General features: G+C 41.8%; 1 protein-coding gene and 1 long non-coding RNA gene across 10 annotated transcripts in view; one reads left to right on the forward strand and one right to left on the reverse strand.

Moving 5' to 3' along the window:
* Window positions 1-15655, forward strand: part of LOC120409323 — a 52975-nt gene extending 37320 nt beyond the window's left edge. For both annotated transcript variants that reach the window (XR_005601254.1, XR_005601255.1), the window contains exons 3-4: window positions 9629-9736; window positions 14832-15655. This is a non-coding gene — a long non-coding RNA (uncharacterized LOC120409323). The remainder of the gene's footprint in view (window positions 1-9628; window positions 9737-14831) is intronic.
* Window positions 1-24605, reverse strand: part of DCLK1 (doublecortin like kinase 1) — a 347909-nt gene that overhangs the window by 188060 nt on the left and 135244 nt on the right. The gene's annotated exons all lie outside the window — the stretch shown is intronic.

The raw sequence follows: 24605 nt of genomic DNA on the forward strand, positions 1-24605 counted from the left end.
CCCTGGAACAAATAGATTGGGGCCTTTGCTCTGTACTCATACAAGTGAAACATGGAGCTTGCTATGGATTGGCATATTAAATGAGGTTTCATTATTTGTGTGTGTTTGTTTTTTTAATTATTAGAACAGAACGCCCCAGATAGGAAAAAATAAAGCGACCCAGTCATAACACTGTACCTTTTGCAGCACACCACTCATTTTCCACTAACTGAAGTCTGGAACTAGTCTGGAGAGAACTTAGAAATTAGTATTTTCTCTCACATGTTCACCTCAGCTACTGAGAAACTGAGCAAGAATTTAATACATTGTTAAATGGCTCTAAACATACTAAATATAGTGAAGGTGGTAGGCCACTGCTACTTTTGAATACTGTGTAGTAGTTTTATAATTGGAATCCCATGTTTTTGATTGTGCAGTGCCAATTTTGGATTCTTTAGTTTCACAAACAATATCTCACTAGACCAAACGTTTGTGCATTTTTGGAAAAAGCTGCTCCACTGAAAATATAATGGTGCACTTTTTAGCTCTATACTTTGTTAAATCTGTTTTGAACAAAAGACCTTAAGTTACAGCAATTGGTTACTTTCTTGTTACAGTCTTAAACTGCAGTGTCTTGATAAATAGATGTTTCCATGGAGATGACAAATGAATATTACCCAACTTGCAATGAGCTTCTGATTTCATCTTGAACCATTAGCTTTCAAACCACAGCTCATTCATTATTCATTTACAGCAAAGAAATGGCTGAAACCCAGAACATTACAGCAGATTAAAATCTGTGCATGCAGTCTGGAGGAAAATGCATTTACCAGCACACAAAATGAAGAAAACTCATTGGTGTTAAAACAACTCTTTCAGAAGATTTTCTAAATCTCTACACAAATGATCCCTTCAACTAAAGGCATGCATGGATAAATTGGAGTGGGAATTTGGTTACATTACAAATATCTAGACAGAGACTTTTGGTGTGTGGGGGGGGAAAGCAATAGACAGCACAACAGAAAATTGAACATTAGCCTATATAACAACACTAGTTGCTTTTAGGTAGCTTTGAATCAGGCACAGTATGCAACATAGAACATAAGAAAAGCCGTACCGGGTCAGACCAAAGGTCCATCTAGCCCAGTATCTGTCTACCGACAGTGGCCAATGCCAGGTGCCCCTGAGGGAGTGAACCTAACAGGCAATGATCAAGTGATCTCTCTCCTGCCATCCATCTCCATCCTCTGATGAACAGAGGCTAGGGACACCATTCTTACCCATCCTGGCTAATAGCCTTTTATGGACTTAGCCACCATGAATTTATCCAGTCCCCTTTTAAACATTGTTATAGTCCTAGCCTTCACAACCTCCTCAGGTAAGGAGTTCCACAAGTTGACTGTGCGCTGTGTGAAGAAGAACTTCCTTTTATTTGTTTTAAACCTGCTGCCTATTAATTTCATTTGGTGACCCCTAGTTCTTGTATTATGGGAATAAGTAAATAACTTTTCCTTATCCACTTTCTCAACATCACTCATGATTTTATATACCTCTATCATGTCCCCCCTTAGTCTCCTCTTTTCCAAACTGAAGAGTCCTAGCCTCTTTAGTCTTTCCTCATATGGTACCCTCTCTAAACCCCTAATCATTTTAGTTGCTCTTTTCTGAACCTTTTCTAGTGCTAGAATATCTTTTTTGAGGTGAGGAGACCACATCTGTGCACAGTATTCGAGATGTGGGCGTACCATGGATTTATATAAGGGCAATAATATATTCTCAGTCTTATTCTCTATCCCCTTTTTAATGATTCCTAACATCCTGTTTGCTTTTTTGACCGCCTCTGCACACTGCGTGGACATCTTCAGAGAACTATCCACGATAACTCCAAGATCTTTTTCCTGACTCGTTGTAGCTAAATTAGCCCCCATCATGTTATATGTATAGTTGGGGTTATTTTTTCCAATGTGCATTACTTTACATTTATCCACATTAAATTTCATTTGCCATTTTGTTGCCCAATCACTTAGTTTTGTGAGATCTTTTTGAAGTTCTTCACAATCTGCTTTGGTCTTAACTATCTTGAGTAGTTTAGTATCATCTGCAAACTTTGCCACCTCACTGTTTACCCCTTTCTCCAGATCATTTATGAATAAATTGAATAGGATTGGTCCCAGGACTGACCCTTGGGGAACACCACTAGTTACCCCTCTCCATTCTGAGAATTTACCATTAATTCCTACCCTTTGTTCCCTGTCCTTTAACCAGTTCTCAATCCATGAAAGGACCTTTCCTTTTATCCCATGACAGCTTAATTTACGTAAGAGCCTTTGGTGAGGGACCTTGTCAAAGGCTTTCTGGAAATCTAAGTACACTATGTCCACCGGATCCCCCTTGTCCACATGTTTGTTGACCCCTTCAAAGAACTCTAATAGATTAGTAAGACACGATTTCCCTTTACAGAAACCATGTTGACTATTGCTCAAGAGTTTATGTTTTTCTATGTGTCTGACAATTTTATTCTTTACTATTGTTTCAACTAATTTGCCCGGTACCGACGTTAGACTTACCGGTCTGTAATTGCCAGGATCACCCCTAGAGCCCTTTTTAAATATTGGTGTTACATTAGCTAACTTCCAGTCATTGGGTACCGAAGCCGATTTAAAGGACAGGTTACAAACCTTGGTTAATAGTTCCGCAACTTCACATTTGAGTTCTTTCAGAACTCTTGGGTGAATGCCATCTGGTCCCGGTGACTTGTTAATGTTGAGTTTATCAATTAATTCCAAAACCTCCTCTAGTGACACTTCAATCTGTGACAGTTCCTCAGATTTGTCACCTACAAAAGCCAGCTCAGGTTTGGGAATCTCCCTAACATCCTCAGCCGTGAAGACTGAAGCAAAGAATCCATTTAGTTTCTCCGCAATGACTTTATCATCTTTAAGCGCTCCTTTTGTATTTTCATCGTCAAGGGGCCCCACTGGTTGTTTAGCAGGCTTCCTGCTTCTGATGTACTTAAACATTTTGTTATTACCTTTGGAGTTTTTGTCTAGCCGTTCTTCAAACTCCTCTTTGGCTTTTCTTATTACACTCTTGCACTTAAGTTGGCAGTGTTTGTGCTCCTTTCTATTTGCCTCACTGGGATTTGACTTCCACTTTTTAAAGGAAGTCTTTTTATCTCTCACTGCTTCTTTTACATGGTTGTTAAGCCACGGTGGCTCTTTCTTAGTTCTTTTACTGTTTTTCTTAATTTGGGGTATACATTGAAGTTGGGCCTCTATTATGGTGTCTTTAAAAAAGGCCCACGCAACTTGCAGGGATTTCACTTTAGTCACTGTACCTTTTAACTTTTGTCTAACTAACCCCCTCATTTTTGTATAGTTCCCCCTTTTGAAATTAAAGGCCACAGTGTTGGGCAGTTGAGATGTTCTTCCCACCACAGGGATGTTGAATGCTATTGTATTATGGTCACTATTTCCAAGCGGTCCTGCTATAGTTACCTCTTGGACCAGCTCCTGTGCTCCACTCAGGATTAAATCTAGAGTCACCTCTCCCTTTGTGGGTTCCCGTACCAGCTGCTCCATGAAGCAGTCATTTAAAGTATCGAGAAATTTTATCTCTGCATTTCGTCCTGAAGTGAAATGTTCCCAGTCAATATGGGGATAATTGAAATCCCCCACTATTATTGGGTTCTTAATTTTGATAGCCTCTCTAATTTCCCTTAGCATTTCATCATCACTATTACTGTCCTGGTCAGGTGGTCGATAATAGATCCCTACTGTTATATTTTATATATAGGGCTTTGTTTTTGTTTGATACTGAAGGGGGATACTAATGCCCTTTTTTGGGCACTAGTAAGAGAAGTTAAATCATAGTTTAAATCTTGAAGAAAGGCCCATTTTCTCCCTAAAGTCATGGGATGAAAGGAGTCTTGTATCAAATACTTGCATGACAGCAGGCATAGATCCTTTGTCAGCTCATTTGTACCTTAGTGAGCCCATTAGCACTGGCATCATTCATGTCAATGTCCAAGGTCAATTTAATTGAGATTGTTAGGTGTTGTCCAAGACTAGTTTTAAAGCTACTAACACCTTTATATTGAATTATATTTTTGGCTAGCATGAAAGCTACAGAGTAACCAATAAAGGGAAGGAAAAATGGGAATGGGAAGCCCCTCACACCTGGACAGGCTGATAACATCCAATCTCTCTCAAACTGAAAGACACAGTCTGTTAGATGTGTTTTGAAGCTCTCTTGGGTAAACATTGTCGGTTACAATAATTCATACCAAATTGGGTCTCATCATTTGAATTACCATCCATTAAGAATTGACCTGAGACTACTTAAACTCATTTCATTCAAGTAACAGGTTTAATACTGGGGTGAAAAGGGGTTGCTGGGTAATGAGAAGAGATGAGCAGAGGTTATTGTTACATGAAAAGGCGAGAGTGCTGTGGTGACTTATCTTGCCCCAGTAGAATTGCACTGCTGTTCAATATCATTTCATTGCCTCCTTTCTAACCTCACCGTGCTGCCTAAATGACTACAAACTCCAGCTGCACCAGGAGCCATCCCTGTAAAATATCTTCCTACTTCACACGTGTGGTGTCAAGATGGTAGAACATGCTACCTGAAGCCTGGCTCCCCTGCTTCTCTTCAACAAATATGCAAAAAATAAAGGCAAAGCTCTTCAATTTTTCATTCTCAGCCTGCGTAACACAGGGGCAATTCCCCTACGTCAGTGATGTACTCCTGCAGAAGAATGCACACTTATCAGACCTATTCAGAGACCCATTTTTTCTGATACTGCAATTAGAAAGGGGCTACACAAACTTTTCCATCTCCCCAAGACTTAGAAATCAAATACACACACATTTAAGTTAGGGAGAATTTCTATTCAAAATTCAAAATAAAGGAATCTATCACAGGGAAATCCATAAATTATAGCAGCTATGCAGCCCTTAAGATTTGGATCTGACTGTAGTTTTGAGAAAAGCATTTGAGACATGAGTTGTCAGAACACTGATGAGTTGCTCAGACCTAAAGCTCTCCCTGTGTGGCAGGACATGTGAAAAGTGTCTTTCCCCACCATGCTCATGATCTTCATTTGCTCCCTGGCATAGTCCCATAGTAATCACTGCAGTGTGCGGTAGCTTTCCTAGCATATAAAAGCAACAGGGAGGATTGCTAGGGTCGGGCCAGCAGGCAGGGAGGCAAAGCTGTGAAAGCCTTTGGTTGGAGTCACATTTATGATTCCAGTGCAGAGCTAGATGAGTGACTGATGGAGTGAAAGATTGTTGCATTGTCTTTCTTGACATGAAAAACAAACAGAAACCCCAAGATAAAGCACAATGTTTACAGTTAGGTACTGTACTATTGATGAAGAAAATCTTTATATTGTCAGTGATATAATGGTTGGATAGATGGCAAAAGATGACTGCCATGAACATCAGTTCTTTGCTACTCATTCTGGAGGGCTCTGCATCATACCTGGCATATGAGAGACCAGTGCCTCTACAATCCTGGTTTAAGCCTCAGTTAACTTCCCTTCTGTTTTCCCCACTCTGTTATTTCCTGCAACCATCTTAACTGCTATAATCTTTACCATCTCCAGTTGGGCAGGGTAGAAGCAACTCCTTCATTTGACACCAAAGATCTGAATCCACTAAAAAGTAAATGCAACAAAGTCTCATTGACTTTAACTGCTTCTGCTTGATCAGAGGCTTTTTGGCCTCCTCCTCCAAATGTTTTCTCAAAATTTAGATATCCTAATACATAATGTACCTGATCCTTTGAAACAAGCCTCCTCTGTTAAACTCTGTTTAATGAACATGGCCCTAAATTTTCAAAGAATTTTAAAAGGGCAGCTTCTTTAAAAAATCTGCACGTTTGAATTTTCCTTGGGAGGACAAATAGTCTTGTGTTTATTTAGCTGACTCCATTTGGGACGGTAACAGTGTTTGAAGCCAGAAACTAGAATGCTAAAAGCACCAGCTCTGGCACTTGAAATGAAGGACCAAGTCTCCTTGCAGCTGTAGTGGACTCCAGACACTAGACAGGAACAAAGGCTCATTCTCTCCCTTAATACGAGTTCTATTTAACACACAAAATGGAGCGTGAGCTTATCTTGGTTCTAGTCCTTGTTCTACAATTAACTTCCTGCACGACCCCCAAAAAGTCTAACCTGTGTGCCCCATTTTACTCATTTGTGAAATCTCAATAGTAATATTTGTATTATTAAATACAAACTTAAGTCTTAAATAAGATTTGCAAAGAGCACTGGGATCGTCAGGTGGAAGGTGCTACTATAGAAGTGCTGAACTGATTTTATGGGGGGTGGGGGGAAGAGAGTAATTTTCCCAAATGCAAGGAGCCCCCTGCTTTAGATCTATGATAAAACATTTATATTAAGTCAATATAAATTATCTGGCTTGTGTATACTGATGCAGTATCAAAGGAACAATGCATACTCTTGCAAAGATGTTTAGGTTAATATACTTTTCTTGTCAGAGATCAATTACAGACAAGTTTAACATAATATACCATTACATTTTAGCGATGTAAAAAACTGTAAGATAATGGATGAAATTGAAACAGTACTTCAAGCAATGGAAAACTTGATTTTTTGGGGACATAAGCAGCAGCTACAGTAGAAGTGCATAGGAAGAAACAGTCTTATCTTCCTAAACCAGTGAAGTGTAGTTGACAGTACTCAGCAAGTCTCTGCGGAACATGGCTCAGCAAGACATGACAACACATATCAGCTATGTTGCAGAGAGCCAGACAGTCTTCTTACCATAGTCTAAAGCAGAACTAGGTTTGCAGCACTGTCAGTCTTATGGACCTTTGCAACCAAAGTGCTTTGATGGATAAGGGAGCAAAACCCAACCATTTATTGATCAAGAGTCATACTTAGGTTACAGAAAGAATTGAAGGAAAATATCATTCAAGCTAAGAGCCCACTGGCTTATAGAACTGCACTGCAGGATCCTTTCCCCTATCTATCTGGTGGTTAAAGCAAGTGGTATATAACTTTGAAAAGCTTTAATGATTAGGGCTGAAATTGTGTGTCTCGAGATGACTAATATGAATACGCCTTTCAGCAAACACGGTTTAACCATTTTCAGAATGGAGGTTAAGGGAAAATACATTATCTTGCCCAGTTAAAAAAAAATTCTTACAGCTGTTCCACTGAGAAGCTACATCATCTCCGTGCTTTTGGGCAGGGATTGAAACTTATCTGATGGATCACATGGAGGTGAGAGAAATTCCTTTTGCTATCCCCATGAAAATCCACCCAAATTTGGCCACATTATAAGCCTCTGGAAATTGCTATTTGCACACAATCAGTAAACGTTTAGTAGAGACCACCAACAAAATTCTCTGAACATTCCATTTCCAGTAAGCATGCTCCATCCCCACCACAATGACCACGCTGCACCCCCCAGACCTCACTGAGTATGCTCCAGCTAGGACTAAACAAAAAACTTTTCTGCAATTGCTTCTGCTGCAGCACAAGGCATCAGAACTGAGGCAGGGCAACGGTCTCCCATGTGCTCTCAGTGCCCACCCCTAACTGGTGCTCAGGCAACACGGAGAAGGAAGCAGCCTGATTTGAATGCAGGGAAGGGGAGAGAGATGAGACAGGCTGTGCACGTCTCATATCTCATGACACAGGACAGCTGTGGGTGTTTAACTGCAGTGTAGACATAGCGCTAGTGACTAGCATCCTGCTGTTTGGAGAGCCTCACAACCATGAGTGCCAGCCTCAGGACAGACTGTCAAGAAGCAGGGCAGACCCCCGCAAACTGGTTGTACGTTCTATGATTAAGTGCCACCAACCCAGTAAAAGCACTAAATTTGTTAGTCTCTAAGGTGCCACAAGTACTCCTAGTCTTACCGTGGAGTCACAGACAGTCCCCTTGGGCATTCCAGTCTATCTTGCTGGATTTAGTGACAGATGGTCACTTTACACCAAAAGTCACAACAATATTCAGGTTAATCCCAGTCCCAAAGGACCAGCCATTTACCCCAGGTCAATTTGCACCTTAGATCTCACACAAAAGACAATGCTTGTAGCCAATCCTATAGTAAATTATGTAAGGATTTATTAACTAAAAAAGAAATGAGAGACATATTAAAAGGCTAAAGCAGGCAAGCATAGATACACAAATGAATTACAGTCTATGGTTCCAAAAGGCTGCAGAGTTGCAGTAATCTGTCAGCTCCAAATGGCTTTTAGGGCTAACACAGGTTGACCCTGGGGATCGCAGCTTCTGATTCACAGCTCCAGCCCTGTGGGAGTCCAAACAGCAAAGGAGATAAAAATTGCTGACAAGGACATTTTCCATTTCCTTCTTCCAGAATTTAAGCTGACGGGATGAGCTCTTTTGCACGTAGCCTCTTCATGGGCATGAAGGGGAAATTAACAAAGTCTTTGTATTATAATGTCCCACAATGGCCCATTTAGTTTTGATAGGCCTTCGGGATGGGCAGGAGACAATCACTCCTGACTGGGTTCAGAGATTCAGAGCAAACATTTGTACAGTTACAAAGTAAAAACTTAAATATTATCTTATAGCATGTGATAAAGATTTTATAAGTGAGATTAATGCATGCAGTAATTTACAAGCACTTCATAAAGTCTAAACCAGTGGTTCTCAAACTTTTTTTTCGTGGACCATTTGAAAATTGCTGAGGGTCTGGGCGGACCACTTAATGATCTTTCCAAATGTTTGTACCGTTAGCTAACTATTGTAAAGTGCTTTGGAGAAAAGCGCTATATAAAAGAAACTTTATAATAATTAACTTTTTTGTTCTACCAATAAAAGCACATAACTCATATTTTAATATCAGTAGTCTTACCTTTCTAATGAGATGGAAGTGCCCTCTCCCCCCCACCACAGCAGCCCCTGAGCTGGGGCTGGGAAGGAGGGGGGTCTCTCCCTGGCAGCTGGAGCCCTGGAGCTGGGGAAAGTCGCCTCTTTCTCTGGCCACCGCAGCCCTGCACGTCCCAAATTCTCCCCACCCCCTCTTTTCACCCCTCTTCCCCCTCCTATTTACGCCCTATTCCCCACAAGGCCACCACCTGACCTTACATGTGCATCTCCTCCATGGTCCAGACACCTAATTAGTGGAGCCACGCCTGCACAGCTCCACTAATTAGGTGGGTGGCCCTTCATTCTTTCGTGTGCAGCCACCCAGGCGTGAACCTTAGAGGGAACTATCCATGGACCACCAGTGGTCCCCCGACCACAGTTTGAGAACCTCTCATCTAAAACACATCATTGTAAGTTCAATAGCCACCTTAACCATACTTACACACAGGTGAAACAGGTGAATTTGTCAGTGCTCTGCTGAAGCCTAAAGCCTTGGCAAGACCTGGCACCTGGTCTGCCACCCTCACAGCTAGTCCACATATAGACTAACATCCTACTACCACTCCTCCCCTGGCCACCATTGCTAGTAACTCACCTAAAATGGTAAAGGTCTGTGCTGTGGATTTAAAAGTCTAAACAGTTGCAAAGTCTAGCATACAAAAGTTAGAAAATGCCAGAACCAAGGCTGCCCATGCAACTTTTACTCAGTCTCCTTGTGTTATGTTATGATACAGGCTTTAATTACATGATCACATTCTATTTTTTTCCACCAGGCCTCTGCCTCATTCAGAGCCCTGGACTTGGGCTGGGGATGAAACAGGGCTATGTCGAGAAGGAACCTGTTTTAAGAACCCTGCCACATTTGTTACAAATGCTGGAAGGTACGTACTTAATGGGAAGAGGACTGTGGGGAAAGAAAGGATAGTCTCATGGTTAAAGCAGTTGAAGGCCATGCTTTGTAAATATAAGGTGCTATTAAAAATGCTACACACACTCAAATATCAGGCCACAGACTTGTCAAGCTGGGCACTTAAATACAGTAGACACTTCAGAGAATTTGGCTTTAATGTCTTGTGCTTTAGTTCTCCATCTGTAAAATGGGGATAATACCACCCTTCACCTTGCAAAGACGTTGTGAAGATACACTCAATGTTTGTGAAGCAATAATAGTGATGAGAACCTTAAAGAAGTCCATGAAGAAATTAATAATTCTATATTCAGTGTGGGGTTTGGATGATGAATAGTAAATAAAGCCTGAGGCCACACAATGAACAGTGAGGATAAAATCAAATATTTCATAGCTATCCTTTCTATGAGCCTTTATTTTATTTCTTTATTTAGATTTGTACTAATGTTAAAAAGGGTGCCTATTCTTATTCTCTAGGCACCCTTGACATTATTTAATACCCTAAGTGCAGCAGAACAAATCTCCCTCTCTATCTGACAATTAGCACCCTCACTACTCTCCTCTCCAATATTAAAATGCTTGGGTGTTGGTGGAGTTTTGCAGCATACCCTGAAGATCATCAGATTGTGGACTATTTCAGACCAAGGTGGGTAGCAAATTTCAGTGTCACAGGGTCCTCACAGAAAGAATGCTCTGACAGCAGCCCCTTCTCATTTATCTAAAGGGCTTCAGCTCCAGTCTCAACTCTACCAGTTTGGCATAGAGGCGATCTTCTTGATTTACTCTAGCCACTGTTTTCAGCAACTAATAAAATGAAGAGCTATCACAGGTACTACAGGAGAGAGACAAGGAGGTAGAAAGAGTGGCAGAAAAATGTAAGGTTATGTAAAACAAGAAAACCCTAAAACCTAGACAAATGCTCTTAAAATCAATATTCACAAACTTCAGCTATTCCTCCACTGCAACAAATCCTTCACATGCCTTCCTCCCCATCCATCCTGCATCACATACCCCAACTCTTCTCAAGCTGCTCAGACACTATGGTGGACGTCAATATAGGAACCTGGAGTGATAGATGTGGTTATCTTCATATTCCAAGGTCATTTATGCCCCCTGCCTTTTCTGTATGATCTGGGTCAAAGTTTTCTCTGAGTGTGTGATGCGTTCATAGATAGTTACACCCAAAGACAACCGAACGTTGGTGACATTTTAACAGAGACCACAGGCCTGCTGAGAGCCTGACAATCATCCTATGACAGCGATAGCAGAAGAAAGGTATCGAAAGGGAAAAGATGGAAGTGAATTGATTATACTCCGAGAGAAGAGATATCAAAAGTGAGCTGGGCAAAAGACAGGAAGCTGGATGAGACACAGAACAAAAGTAAGAGATGGAGGTCACTTCAAAGGGTTTAGCTAAACACCTGATCTAAAACTGAACCCCACTCTCTGATAAGTGTTAAACATTTAGGATCAATATGCAGAGCCTACAGTCTACTAGGATGATCTCATTTCCTTTGTGTGGTGTTTTCCTTCATCAAAAAAAATGCTCTCATCGTTTTCTCTGTCTGCCATACCGCCTCATCAGTTTCTGTCCAGGGTTCACAATCAGTTCACAAGAGATGTTCAAAGGCAGACCTGCTGTCCGCTTTCTTACAGCAGCACTCTGTCTTGCACTGTCAGGGCTTCAGCCTTGTCTGCAGTTATATTTAGTACTCGCTCCTCTATTCTCTCAGGTTTTGCTCATTGTCACAGTGACACTTGGAAGTGGAGCCTGTACCGATGGCACGGATTCCTCCAACACTTTATTTAGATAGTAAAAGGATTCATTAATTTATTCCGTACCACAGAGCATTCCTATAGATTCACAAATAGAAGCTGCTAAAGAGATGGTTAACCTAGGATGCAGCACGGATTTGGCTTGGTCTGCTGAGGTGCCTGTGGGGGTAAGGAGGAGGGGTGAGCTGTGAGCTAAGAGGAGACAGATGTAGATAGCTTAATAGTGTTTCAAACCAAATAGGGGAGATGAAGGCAATAAATCTTTATAGCCGAGGCGCTTATTTTTGGTAGACGTTCTTGAGCAGTCGAACACCTGGATCTTAGTCATAGGAGTAGGACTTTAAAAGTGAGGCTTGGTTAAACAAGAGACAACTTGACCTATTTTCTTATGAATTTTACAGTCAAATTTTTTTAAAAAAAACTTTTTGAAGGAGCAGAGCAGTTCTGCTCCACTTCCTCATACAAGTTTTATGGACTTGGGCAATCACTGTTCTTTGTGTATGGAAATCATGACCTCGCTGGAAGGCAGGAAAGAAAGAAAAAACATAAATCTCCATGAGAAAGAAAAATACACAGAGAGAATAAAATCATAACATCTGCAGAGCCACAGACACCACAATCTAGGTCTGTACCTTGAATTCATTACTCATTGAAAAAAATGAAATTCAGGGTATGATTTGAAGCTAGCCCAAGTTATTCTATCAATAGCTTCAGAATAGAAGCTGTGTGTACACTTCATGATACTGAACCAAATCAGCAGCTACTTTCACTAGGTGTTACATAAGCGTGCTGAACTCCTGCCATTATTAGAGTCTAGCATTTCCTTCTGATTGTAGTAAAACCTGGAAAAAGACAGGAAAGAGACAAACATGGCTGACACTGACGCCATGGCATTCCAATACCAAGGTAGTGCAGTAAGAAATTTAATGGGAGGACATCCCGTTATCTTTGGCAGTTTTGGTGAAATAGAAGATTGTCAAGAAAAACAAAATCAGGGGAGCCCAAGGAGTTAATGTGGTACCTCCAGCGCATGCAGTGAATTCCCAGGTGGATAGAGCCCTGGACCGCATTGTTGAAGCAGTTTTCTGTGATGAGGCTCCTATGAAGGTTCCTGGAGACCAAGGAAAGTAACGTGGGGCACTATCACTTTGTTGGCTTTGGATCTTGGACAGCTACTGGGTAGTTGCTCTGGAGGCGCATGAAGAACAGATGGAAGTAATGAGTTGAGAGACTGCTAGCTCAAAAGTTTTCCTAAACAAGTGTGATGGGGTGTACCGGGCCTTTGTGGCCCTCTGCTGGAGGCCCTGCTGCTTTACTGCACCCTGCCCCTGGAAATAGTTCTCAGAGAGAAAGAGAACAGTGAGTATTAGACCTCCAGGCTTGCCTACAGAAGCATCCCAGGAACAACAATTTCAAGAACCATTGAGATCTGGTCCTCCAGCAACTAGAAGGGCTGGAGATCAGCAACAGCCAATCAAGACCCAGCAGGCCAAAATAGAAGGAGCTACCTGCTGCTAGCAAGACAGTTCGTGGCTGGAGCTAGCAGAATGAGGAAGAATCGCTAGGCCACACCTAGGCAAACCCAGGGCCCATTCCTGGCTGCAATTGAGGGCAGGAGTGTGGGAGAAACCCTGCTGAGTTAGCTGCAGAAAGGGAATCAAGCCCAGATGGGTGAGAAACCATTTTAGTTGTAAATGATCCTGAAGAGCTGGGAACTTTTTTTCTATGGGAGTTTGTTGCACCCAGAAGGGGTTTGAACTGTGGTACCTGGCTGGACGGCTGAGCCACACAGGCTGACTAGTAGCCTACAGGAAGTTCCAGGAGCTGAAGAAATGGCAGCACCACACCCAGACACTAGAATGAGGGAGTGGGGTAGTTACGAGTAGTAAGTAGAAACCACCACACCAGGTCACTACATTACAATATAGGTGCTAGGGGCACAGCAGACTGGAATAGAATGCTACTACCCAGTCCAACTTAGGGAGGTCTGGTTAGAGACCATGAAGGACAGGATCCAATCTGTAGATAGTTCTTGGGGAGAGATGAAGGGAAACCAATGGCTAGTGCCATACCTCAGCCATTGTAAGAATCAAGGAATGCACAGGAAGCACTTAATTTCATGAGCCCATCAACTAAAGAAAAATGAGAATATGGGTTTCATTCTCTGATGATTCCCCCAACAGAGCAGAACGTATCAGGAATTTAATGATGTGGGAGACTAAGGAAGGCCATTCCTCTGGAACATCTACTGGGCTTCCCTGAAGAGGGGGCCAAGAGCGATTTGGATCTAAGTCTGGATTCAGTTTACCCTCCTACGGAGGAGTGGAGTGCGTAGATATTTTGCTGTTGGGGTCAGAGAAAAGATCTTTAGAAACTATGGAGGCGATGGCTTAGAAATCTGCTGATAATGGGCAGGAGGCCACTGCGAGTTTACTGGGGAGAGATACCCCTCTAATGTGGATACAAGCTGGCTACAAGTGTCTAACTGATCAAGGCCCCTGCATTGAGGGTCTCCCTGCACAAGAAGGTTGAAGGGCCAGGTGTCATCTATCTCCATATGGCTCCAGTCTCGGGACATCTCCCGCAAGTCACGGTCCACAAGGTCTTCCGGGATGTCCCGCTCTTCCAGTGCTGCTCCCATTCCATTTCCAGTTCTGATAGAACTGCTGAAGCATGGATCAAGCACCTAGTGTAGTGTCACTTTTGATCCATGTCCTTCACAGTGTGGCTGCAGTGTCACTAGGTAAAGCAGTGAGGTTGCTTCTGGAGGCCAGTCCATACTGAACAGGCCTGCAATGGAGGCAGGAGAGGGGAGACACAGTAGGGGAATTTTCTGTTCTACCTCCCCATCTTCTTAGGAGTAGGTCTTCAGCTCTCATACTGCATAGATACTTCAGAGCTCTGAGGGTATGCATACACTGCAATAAAACACCAGCTGCTGGCCCAGAGCCCAGGCTCCAATCTGAGCCAGATTGCCTATGCTGCAATTTTATAGCCCTACAGCTCAAGCTACATGAGCCCAAATCAGCTGACATGGGCTATTCATGGGTGTTTTATTGAAGTGTAGACATATCCAGAGAGGCCTGGAGAACAACTGGGAGAATACTGTTTATCTGTTGGAGGACCAGGTTCGGGTCCACAAAATCCTGGTTCTGGATTTACTGCAGCCTCTCTGCCTGATGGATACGGAGGCAAACCCATCATATGCTTACTAGTGGCAACCACATCATGGATAAAAGGGTATTATGAGAGCAGGTTTTTTAATTTGTATTTATTTTATTTGTATTTTGCAGGGCAGGAGATCATGTCAAATGCTGCATAGGGCAGGAGATCACATCGGCAAATCATGTCAACAGATTGAACTTGGACTGCAAGTTTTTCTATCTGTTATGTAATTGTTCTCACATTGTGGCTTACTACCTGTAATTTAACTTATAACTTGAGTGACATCTTTATCTAGATTCAAAGAAATTTTAAACCTTGAAAAGAGAAACAGAGCCAGCAGAAACTTTCTGTACATTTCCCACACCACTCACTATCAATCACATTATAAACACCAAGGAAAACCCTTCAAGATTAGTACTCAGCTGATCTAAAAACCACACGGTGCTAGTTGTGAATGGAAATTCACTGACATTTTCTTTTCATAGTTCCCCTAAATTCCTGAAGAATAAGATGATATGCTCGGTATTTTTCCAGAAATAGAGGTTAAAAAATATGTCAGACAATCTAGAAATGAACAAATATATACCCAGAGAAAGGGTATTTCATGTGCCTCCCAGTTTCATTATCAGTGACTGCCTGAGATGACTAAGGCTTCCAGCAGCTATTTCTTGACAAAGGACAGGTAAATGTGCCATTATTTTGGCACAGTTCAGTATAGCCTCAAATGTTTAGCAGTGTATGTAAACTTCTGAACCCAACTGAAATGTTTTTCATTTTTAAATGTTCCTGGCTTTGTGTCATTAGATTATCAGTATGTGACTATCACCTTCGTGCACAAGCCAGAAGGGATACCACCACCATGAATTAAAAAGTAACTGCCATGAATAGGTGACGAATTGTGAACTTCTGGCTGCCTATTTTACACAAGTTATCCTCTAAATTGCACACAAAAGCGTACATCAAATAAAATATTACTTTTGTAAAGACATACTCTTTTGAAGAAGGAAGGATAAAGTGGAACACACAGCCCTTGTTGAATTTTCATTTTGTGGTAAACGTAGTGAGTTAATTTTTCTTTTGCATTTGGATAGATTTTGCTGATCATAAAAAGAGTTCCCCCACCCCAACTTCATTACTGCTAATTCAGGATCAGGAAGACAGGCATAGATGAGCAATTCTGCACATAATTATAAAAGTAGGCACTGATAAGATAAAATGTCTGGCCTTGCTGATTTGACTATTTCAATGACTCCCGCCTGAAAGGTATGGGGAGTACCTGGTAATTTTCTGTAATTATGTCTGATCCATTACTATATGGCCAAAACGAATATTTGCCATATGACTTTCAAAATAAACAGGGAGGAGAAATAATCCATTCCTGTCCATGGAACTTTGAAAGGGAAAGAAGCAGCTTTGAGATATCTAAACAAACATCCCACTTCACTCACTCCTCTCCTGCCCCGAAGTGGTCAGTGTCTCTTGTAGCACACGTACAACTCAGTTTCACTTAGGCCTGGTCTACAGTAAGGGGGGGGGGTCGAACTAAGGTACGCGACTTCAGCTACGCGAATAGCGTAGCTGAAGTCGAAGTACTTTAGTTCGGGCTACTCACCCGTCCAGACGCCGCGGAAACGAATTCCGCGGCTCCCCCGTCGACTCCGCCACCGCCGTTCGCAGTGGTGGAGTTCCGGAGTCGACGGGAGCGCGTCCGGAGTTCGAACTATCGCGTCTAGATTAGACGCGATAGTTCGAACTCTGAGAAGTCGAACGCCGCCCGTCGACCCGGCAGGTAAGTGTAGACCTACCCTTAGTGGTGGTGCCTGGTAACATCTCTTCACAGTGTTAACTACTTAAGGTGACGAATGTATGTCCACAGTAGTCTGTCATGTCTCAAGCACCAACTTTCTCATTTCCTCATTCCCATTCCCATCTGATCTGGCTGTGACACTGCAGTATAAGGTGGCCTGGGGCTCCACTGCAGAGGATTGACAGGTAGTAGAGGGCAGGAGAGGTATATTTTGCCATTCCTCCCCAGCTTCTTGTAGGGAATCTTCCATTCTTCTACTCCATAGGGCCCTGGAGCTCCAAGAGGTTTAGAAAACAAATTGTCACCTCAGAGACCATGCCAGATGCAGCTGCCTCAATGAGAGGCATGAGAATAACTGGGGGGCAGAGTCTTCCTGCCTGCTGGAGGAGAAGGGAATGGGAATGAAAAATCCTCTCTCTAAATTAGTTGCCACTTTCCTGACTGACAGATGAAGAAACACAAATGGTTTATTATGCTGACAGTGTAAGATTCATGATGTCCTTAGCAACTCAGTCCCTAGCTTTTAAGAGCTTGCATTTATTAAATGATGTGAAGTAGCATATGCTTCCCAATGCACTCGGTGACCCTGCTACACTGGGCTCTGCCTATTCCCCACTTCTTCAATCCATCTGTGCCAGAGTGCTCATTGGGAAGATTTACAAGCTCTGCGGAGCCTGCTTGGCTTTAGGCACAGGAAAGGGTGGCATGGTGGCCTGGCACAAGTGAGCGCCTTATGTCCCCAGTACCTCTTTGCGCCAGAGAGTGGAATGGCTGTGATCTGGCCCTAAGTGACCTACATTTCAAATGACATTTGGCCAGTTTTCTTCACTCTTTCCAGAAACAATCATTCTCCAGGATCTTCTGGTTAAATCTGGCAATTTTCAGGCCAAAACAATTTTTCAGACAAGTCAGAGGAAGAATAAGCTAGAGCTTCACTGTGGAATCTGGTTGCAACCTTAACTCTGGTTTCCAAGCAGTTGTAGCTGCAACCTTAACTGTTTCTAATTGTCACAGATATAAACAAAGGCGGGCGATGAAAAATTAGAAGTGTGAGCTATTCACAATTGATACAGAACAGTTCAGCATGGTAAATCTGTGTCGATAATGAATCTCTGGACAACGTGGATCACTTCTGCTATCTCGGCTCAATTCTTACCAGCTTGCTTAGCCTTGATAGGGAACTTGATGCTAGAATCGGCAAAGCTTCTGTTATCTTTGGCAAACTTACCTCACATGTTTGGAACAAGTTGCTAACCCTGAACACAAAGATGTCTTGTTTAATCAGGCCTGTGTCCTTAGTATCCTCCTTTATGGTTGTGAAAGCTGAGTAACCAATCCAAACAGAGATTGAACTGTTTTCACCGCCGCTGTCTTAGAAAAATCCTTGGACTTACCTGGGACCAACAGATCATCAATAACAAGATCCTTGAGAGAACCGGCCTAGTCTATGCAGACTACGATGGACAGTTGCAGACTTCACTGGTTGGGACAGGTAGAGCGCATGCCTCAAGATCATCTGCTGAAGGCTTTGCACTAGGGCCAACTTAAGAACTGCCTGCGACGCAGAGGAAGGCCAAAGCTCTGATACAGTGACAAGGCCAAGCAAGGCCTCAAGAAATCCAGCATTCCCACTGACGACTGGGAAAATCCTGCTCCCAATCATTCAGTTTCACGAAGCTAGGGTAAGACTGGTGTAGTCACCATGGAGAGCCATCAGAGAGCCCAGACTGAGGCCGACAGGGAAGCCAGAAAGCAGAGTATGCTTCCATCTCCATCTGGCAAGTAGACCTGTAGCCACTAGGGGAAGGTTTGTCGCTCATGCATCGGGTTCTTTTCCCATACTACTGCTAAGCACCTCTGACGGACCAACTTTATTGTGTCTCCTTTCACCTGTCAGATGTTGGATGGCCACAACACAGAACAGTAATCCAAAAGGTATATTTGAGCATTTTTTATATTTTAGTTTCACTTTTTCCCACTCATACTGCTCCACTCAGGGTACTACAAATGCCTAAAAATAAATCCAGATACAAGTACTTTTCAGGTGCGTGGAACACTTCAGTATACACTGTCCTCATTTGCCCCCTTGCCTGTCTGCCTTGCTAATCACCCCAGAATTGAATCTTCAGATATCATTTTAGAGTCAGATCTCATCTCAATTGCTATTTTGTCTTCCTACTTTCCACTAGAATGAACAATGTTCTCTTCCACTATCTCACAATGACTGAGTTTTTTCTTTCACTCTCTTCAAATTTGGGAGACATGTGCTGGAGACCTCATGCAGTCAACAGTAAATCAATGTTACTAAAAATTATAGGTGATAATTTTCTAACACAAAAGGCATTGCACCCAATCCAAGGCAACTATTATGAATCTCATTATGATTCCTAAAGATGAATTCATCACTGGACTTGGAAGCTGGTGGTTGCCTAGGAACCAGTGCTCATGAGTGGATTCATTTCACTCGGTGAAACTGACCAGAGGGAATTTGACAGTCAGGGGAGCCAGCTGGCCAGCGAGTCCAGATCAGAGGAAAGGCGCCTGACAGCCCTAAGAGCAACTGGGGCTACTGTAATAATTGGGCCTACAACTGTGCCCTATTTGTAAGCTCCACTGGTGAAAAGTGAGCAAAGTTTCACAATGTCACAACAGCCTCTTACATAAAACTGTTTCAGAAAAGATGAGGCCTACTGAATTAATTTAAACAAACTATTATAACTGTAATAACCCCTGTGCCCATCATGCACTATGAGCTTGAACCGTGAATCTTGAACACTGTAGTAAGCTAGCAGCAGGAGAAGGCTGTTTATCCCAGGTAGGAAGATAGGCTGCTGGTACAGATCCTGTGTCAGGAGGTTGCCACAGGGACCTCTTCCCCTCTTTCCAGCTCCACCCCTTGCCAACCCCAACACAGCTACCTTGACAGACCCCAGGAGTTCCCAGTGTAGTGTCTGCTGTTTTGGCAGTGGCACGGCCTGGCCTCAGAATGTTCATGTCCAGTTATTTTGGTAGTCTGCCAAAATTTCCCTGAGTAATGCAAGTGAGAGAATGCAAACAGCACAAGAGTTTGATCTCAGTAAAACCAAAACAGAAGATCATGAGGAGGAGGGCTAGGCATTTCCCCTGTCCCAGTTGCAAAAGCCTTTTGCAAACAATGGAGGTTTTAGAGCTTCCCAACCCATCTTCTCAAAATAAACTCTCTTTTACACTGGAAAGTGTCGAGCATCCTAAATATGGGAAGTTACTACTAGCTGCCTTATTTTAAAAACCTGGAGGTAGACCAAATTGTGGGCTGATCTTCATTTTGAAGTTACAAAGACGCAAGAGTGTGAAAGTGGTCATAAGACACTCATTCATCATTTATATTAAGAGGGTACAAAAATGGATGCTTTTTTAAAAAAATAAGATACTCTAGGCTCTTAGCTCTTGTAGGTCAGTCTTCATGTCAGAACGAGTTATAACTTCTAAAAATAATCAGGGAGTTTTACAGTGGAAGTGAAGAATGTTAAATATAGCAGTGCTAGCTAGCACTCCTGCAATACTAAAATCGTGTACCAGATGTTATCTTCAAAAGACACAAATGGAAACTGCACACAGGAGAAGACGCGTATGTAAAGAACCCCTATCTAAACAAGAATAGCATCAGTGCTTTATGAATGGTTTTATTTATCTCAAATTTTTAATTCATTTAGTGCTGCTGAAAGGGGCCAGGTCAGCTATTAATCTAGCACCTTCTGCTAGCTCTAAAAATATAAATAAAAAAAATAAAAGAAGCCATCCATTAAGGGAAACAATTCATGGAGAGATTTTGTAGGTATATTTTGCATATATATTGTAATAGTAACTCCTTTTTAGATTACTCTGATTTCATCTATAAATCCTTCATAAAAGATAAGACTTCATAGATTCTTACTCTGCCTACATGAATGTGTTGAGTCTGAACTCTTTATGAACTAAAACTTAACTCAGACTACATGTCTCTCTCTAAACTTTTTTTCAAAAAAGTTTTTGACCACTACTGACATGACCCCCCCCCCCCCAATCCATAGCCCTTCCTTCTTCTTCTTCTCCATTTTTTTTTTTTTTTTTTTCCTGTGTAGAATTGATTTTGATGATGCATTATACATATGATTAATTAATCACTTTTTTTCTGTGTGTGTACATTGATGCTCACTCTCAATAACTTGCCACACTTACTCCAAAGCTTGGCTCTCTTAAGCTAAGGATGGTGTGAGCCCCGTTTCATCATTGTTGTTGTTCTAGTCTCTGACAGATTGTGAGCCCCATACCAACTCCGCACAAACTCGGGTGCTGGAGAGGTGAGTAGGACTTGCTTTTTACCTAACAAATGCATAATTAATATGGTATGAAATGCTCCCGTTAAAATATCAGGAGATTATTGAAAAAACCCTACAAACTATTTTTTTTATCCTTTTTCCACAGATCTAAATCTGCTGATTCCTTGCAAGTATGTGAGTTCATACAGGAAGGAATAAAAGTAGCAAGACACACGTTGCAGGCTGTCTATTATATACTTATGTTCTTAAAATAATAATTATTATTATAACAATATTTAATAATAAATAAATATTATTATTATTATTATAAAATAACACCAGTTTCCTTATTTCTGGAAGGGCACACATCCTTGCAATTCATATCAGTCTATCTTGGAGTTTTAACACCAAAACCACTCTTACCTGCACAAGTCAAGACTTTTAAAGTCACCCTGGAGACTCAAACTGAATTTTTTTTCTTTACATTCACAACCAGGAGTCTGAATCTTATTAGAGCACCTCTTGATTATGCATCTCATCATTTGGACCAAGCTAATTAGAAGACTGTTTAGTCACTCCTCTGAATCATTTAAGTGAGATTTGGGGAAACTCCTGATTTTGATGCGCAGAAAATCTGGTTTTTGGCCATGCTGTCTATAAAGATTACATATCTGCAACAAAGCCAGGTCTTAATTAATAGTCTTTAACACCCAATATGTGGTGCCACAATCAAATTGGATTTACATTCTTGTTCTTCTCAGTAGTACATGGGCTTTCTGAACTAAAAAACAACCAAAAACAAACAAAAAATTCTGTTTGTACACGGCAAAAAAAAAAGAAAAAAGAAAAAAGGTTTACTTAAAACAACAGGTTTTGGGTGATGTTTATCGTGCTTTAAAAAAAGAGGACTATATCTTTAAATATCATGAATAGTTCCAGCATAGGTTTCAAAAGAAAATCCTATTTCTATGCCTATTTCCCTCCTCTATCTGTCCTCCCCAGAACCTTTCCTTCTCTTTAAAAAAAGCAAAGAGCAGAAACAACTGCACTGTCCTGGATCATTCTGGACTGCACAGTGTAACTACCTCACTCTCCCTTACATCAAAATGTCAATGATTTTTGGAAGTAGAAGGGACAGGAAAGAGACTTCCTCTCCTTAAACCCTCCCACTTCCAGTTTGAAATTATTTATTTTTAAAATGTCACTAGAAGCTTTAAGACGCCAAACTCTCAGTTAGGTTTTAACCATCACTGAAGAAGCAACGTAAGCCTCTCTCACTTTGCTGAATCACTGAAACGCATTAAACTAGGGCTAGTGCCAAACTTCAAAGAGAAACCCTTTCCCTAAAAAAAATAAAAAAAAATCTAGACTCATCGGTAAATAGAGACTAGTTTTGTTTTCAGTCTATGCAGTGTTTGTGCATGGCTTCTTTTCAGAGTATGGCCTTACCTCAGACAAGCTGGCATTGCATAGACTAGATAACAAAAGTTTTAGGATCCTATATAATCCTTAAGACTGTGTTTTGTTTTAGGTATACACATTTACACAAGGGCACTGAAACACATTAAAATTTGCTGTTTTAGCTTAACCATATGCAGGCATGTGACTTATTTAAAATACCAACTCAGTAGGTTCACAATACATAGAATTTGGAGTGAAGTAATATGTATGCCAACTGTTTCTAGTTATTCTTATGAAATAATAGTTAAGTTTTCAACAAAAAAAACAGATTTAGCATGGAAGTCTGAGCACTGCCAAACATTTCTCCAGCTTTTTAATAATGGTTTAATTTCTATATTAAAAACCAATGGAAAAAAAGTGTCATATAAGCACTATTTTTAAAAAAAATTATACTGCTCATTTCAGGTTCAGAAGATACTAGCACAAAGTATTCAAAGTAAGAGGATCTCTCTGTAACACAAAGTATTGTGCATTCTTTTTCACTACACCACTTCCCCTTATTGTAGTTACAATAAGAATCTGTTTTGTTGGTAAAAATTAAACCCATTGTCTGCTGAATGTCCTCAATAGAGTGCTGAGACTCAAGGGCAACTTGTCACTTCATTAGGTCCTGAAAGGTCATAATAGAGTCTGCATAGAAGGGTAATGGTGGCGACATCACCGCCTCATTAGGAAAGGAGAACGACGACATGGGAGATGAAGGTGTCTCCTATCTCAGGGGAAGCTGTGGCTCCTGAACTTTCTCCCGCTCCTGGGAGAACTGTGGTACTGGTGGTGGTTGTTTGACTACCCACAGGAGCAGCCCCACAGGCAGCCTCTTCCGCACAGGTGCCCTATAGAATTGTTCCCCATAGATGGTCCAGATAGTCCAATAGGCCCGCTGTGGGAATAGGTAGAGGAAGGGTTCACAGAGATATTCATGTTCAGAGAGGCTGTGGCATCTTTTGGTAAGTCCTTCTCGTGGTATACATCAAGGGCCATAGGGTGGTAAGGTAGAGAAGAGCCTATACCAAAATCTCAGCATTTGAGGTGTTATCCACTGAGCTGTAAATATCAGTACCAGAGACTGAGAAGGTGCCAGAGGAACTGAGGGATGGGTCAGTACCAGAAGCCCAAGGATGACGGTACCAGAGAGGGAGCAGAGGCTTGAAAGGACTCTGTGTGGCTCCAAGAGGATGTCTGCACCAGTGCACTAGGCTTTCTTGAGTCTAGATTTAGATCAGTCTCGATCCCTGGGTGGTGCTGGGGAAGAAGCCTCTGAGTGCTGCTTACTGGCAGGTTTATCTGTATTGGATGTCTGTTTATGTGGTATTGATCTCTCAGTGCCAATGGCTGTTAGAGCTTCGGAAGTATCCATCATGGGACACAAGGTGTCCCCAGGATCAGTTGTAAGAGGTGACTTGCCCGATTCTTTAATGAGAAAAAGGCTCTCTTTTCTTACGGAATTTCATCTCACAGGCAGGCTCAGTCACCACTGAAGTACCTTAGGGGGATTGTGGGGGAGGGAGGAAGGGGACACAACTTGGACCCCACAGGCCTTAGGGGGCACTCCAAGAGGAGGAACTTCAATCTTGCCTCTCTTTCTTTGCAAGACCTTCTTTTAAACTCCATGCAAACCTTGCCCTTGGATGGTACATGAGACTACCCAAGACACCTACAATAACTAGAATGCCTGCTGCTCCAGCACAAAAATCTATTGCATGTCTGGCAAAATATGAATCCCGGGGCTTCTGGCATATCTCAGAAGTTAAGCTGCTGAGTAAGGCCAATGAATCGGGGGTGGAGTTGGGGAAGGAGAACACGCCTTGAGCACCAACATGAAAAATTAAAAGAAAACCCAAATATGAAAACAAAAACCAAATACTGCAACGGAATTAAGTAAATAAAACAACAGGAGAAAAGCACTCAAGAAGGGGCAGATACCACAGTTGTTCTGTCTCGAATTGCAGGCAGATAAGAAGGAACTGGAGTGGCAGCAGTTCTGTGAGGACCCACTGACACTGCTGATTCAAATCTCCAGTCAAGAGCACACACACACACACACACACACACACTACGGTGGAGCATCCATGGTAACATATACTCAAAGAAGAAGAATTGCTTTATTCAGTGCTTTAAGACTATGATTTGATTTGTTTAAATATAAAAATATCTGGTCAAAGTTGGTGTGTTTCAGTAACTTCCTGTTTTCCCATGAAGCTTTTAGATTATTTTTATGTTCTAACATGAAAATAGCTATACAAAAAACAGTTAAAATACCAACTGCTACTTGACCAGAGTGATTTTTTCTTGTCAATACAAGCTTGGTGGATGTTTTCATTATGTTTAGTTGGTTTAAGATTAATTAAAAATTGCAC

Source organism: Mauremys reevesii, linkage group 1 (assembly GCF_016161935.1).
Source record: "Mauremys reevesii isolate NIE-2019 linkage group 1, ASM1616193v1, whole genome shotgun sequence".
NCBI classification, from domain to species: Eukaryota; Metazoa; Chordata; order Testudines; family Geoemydidae; genus Mauremys; species Mauremys reevesii.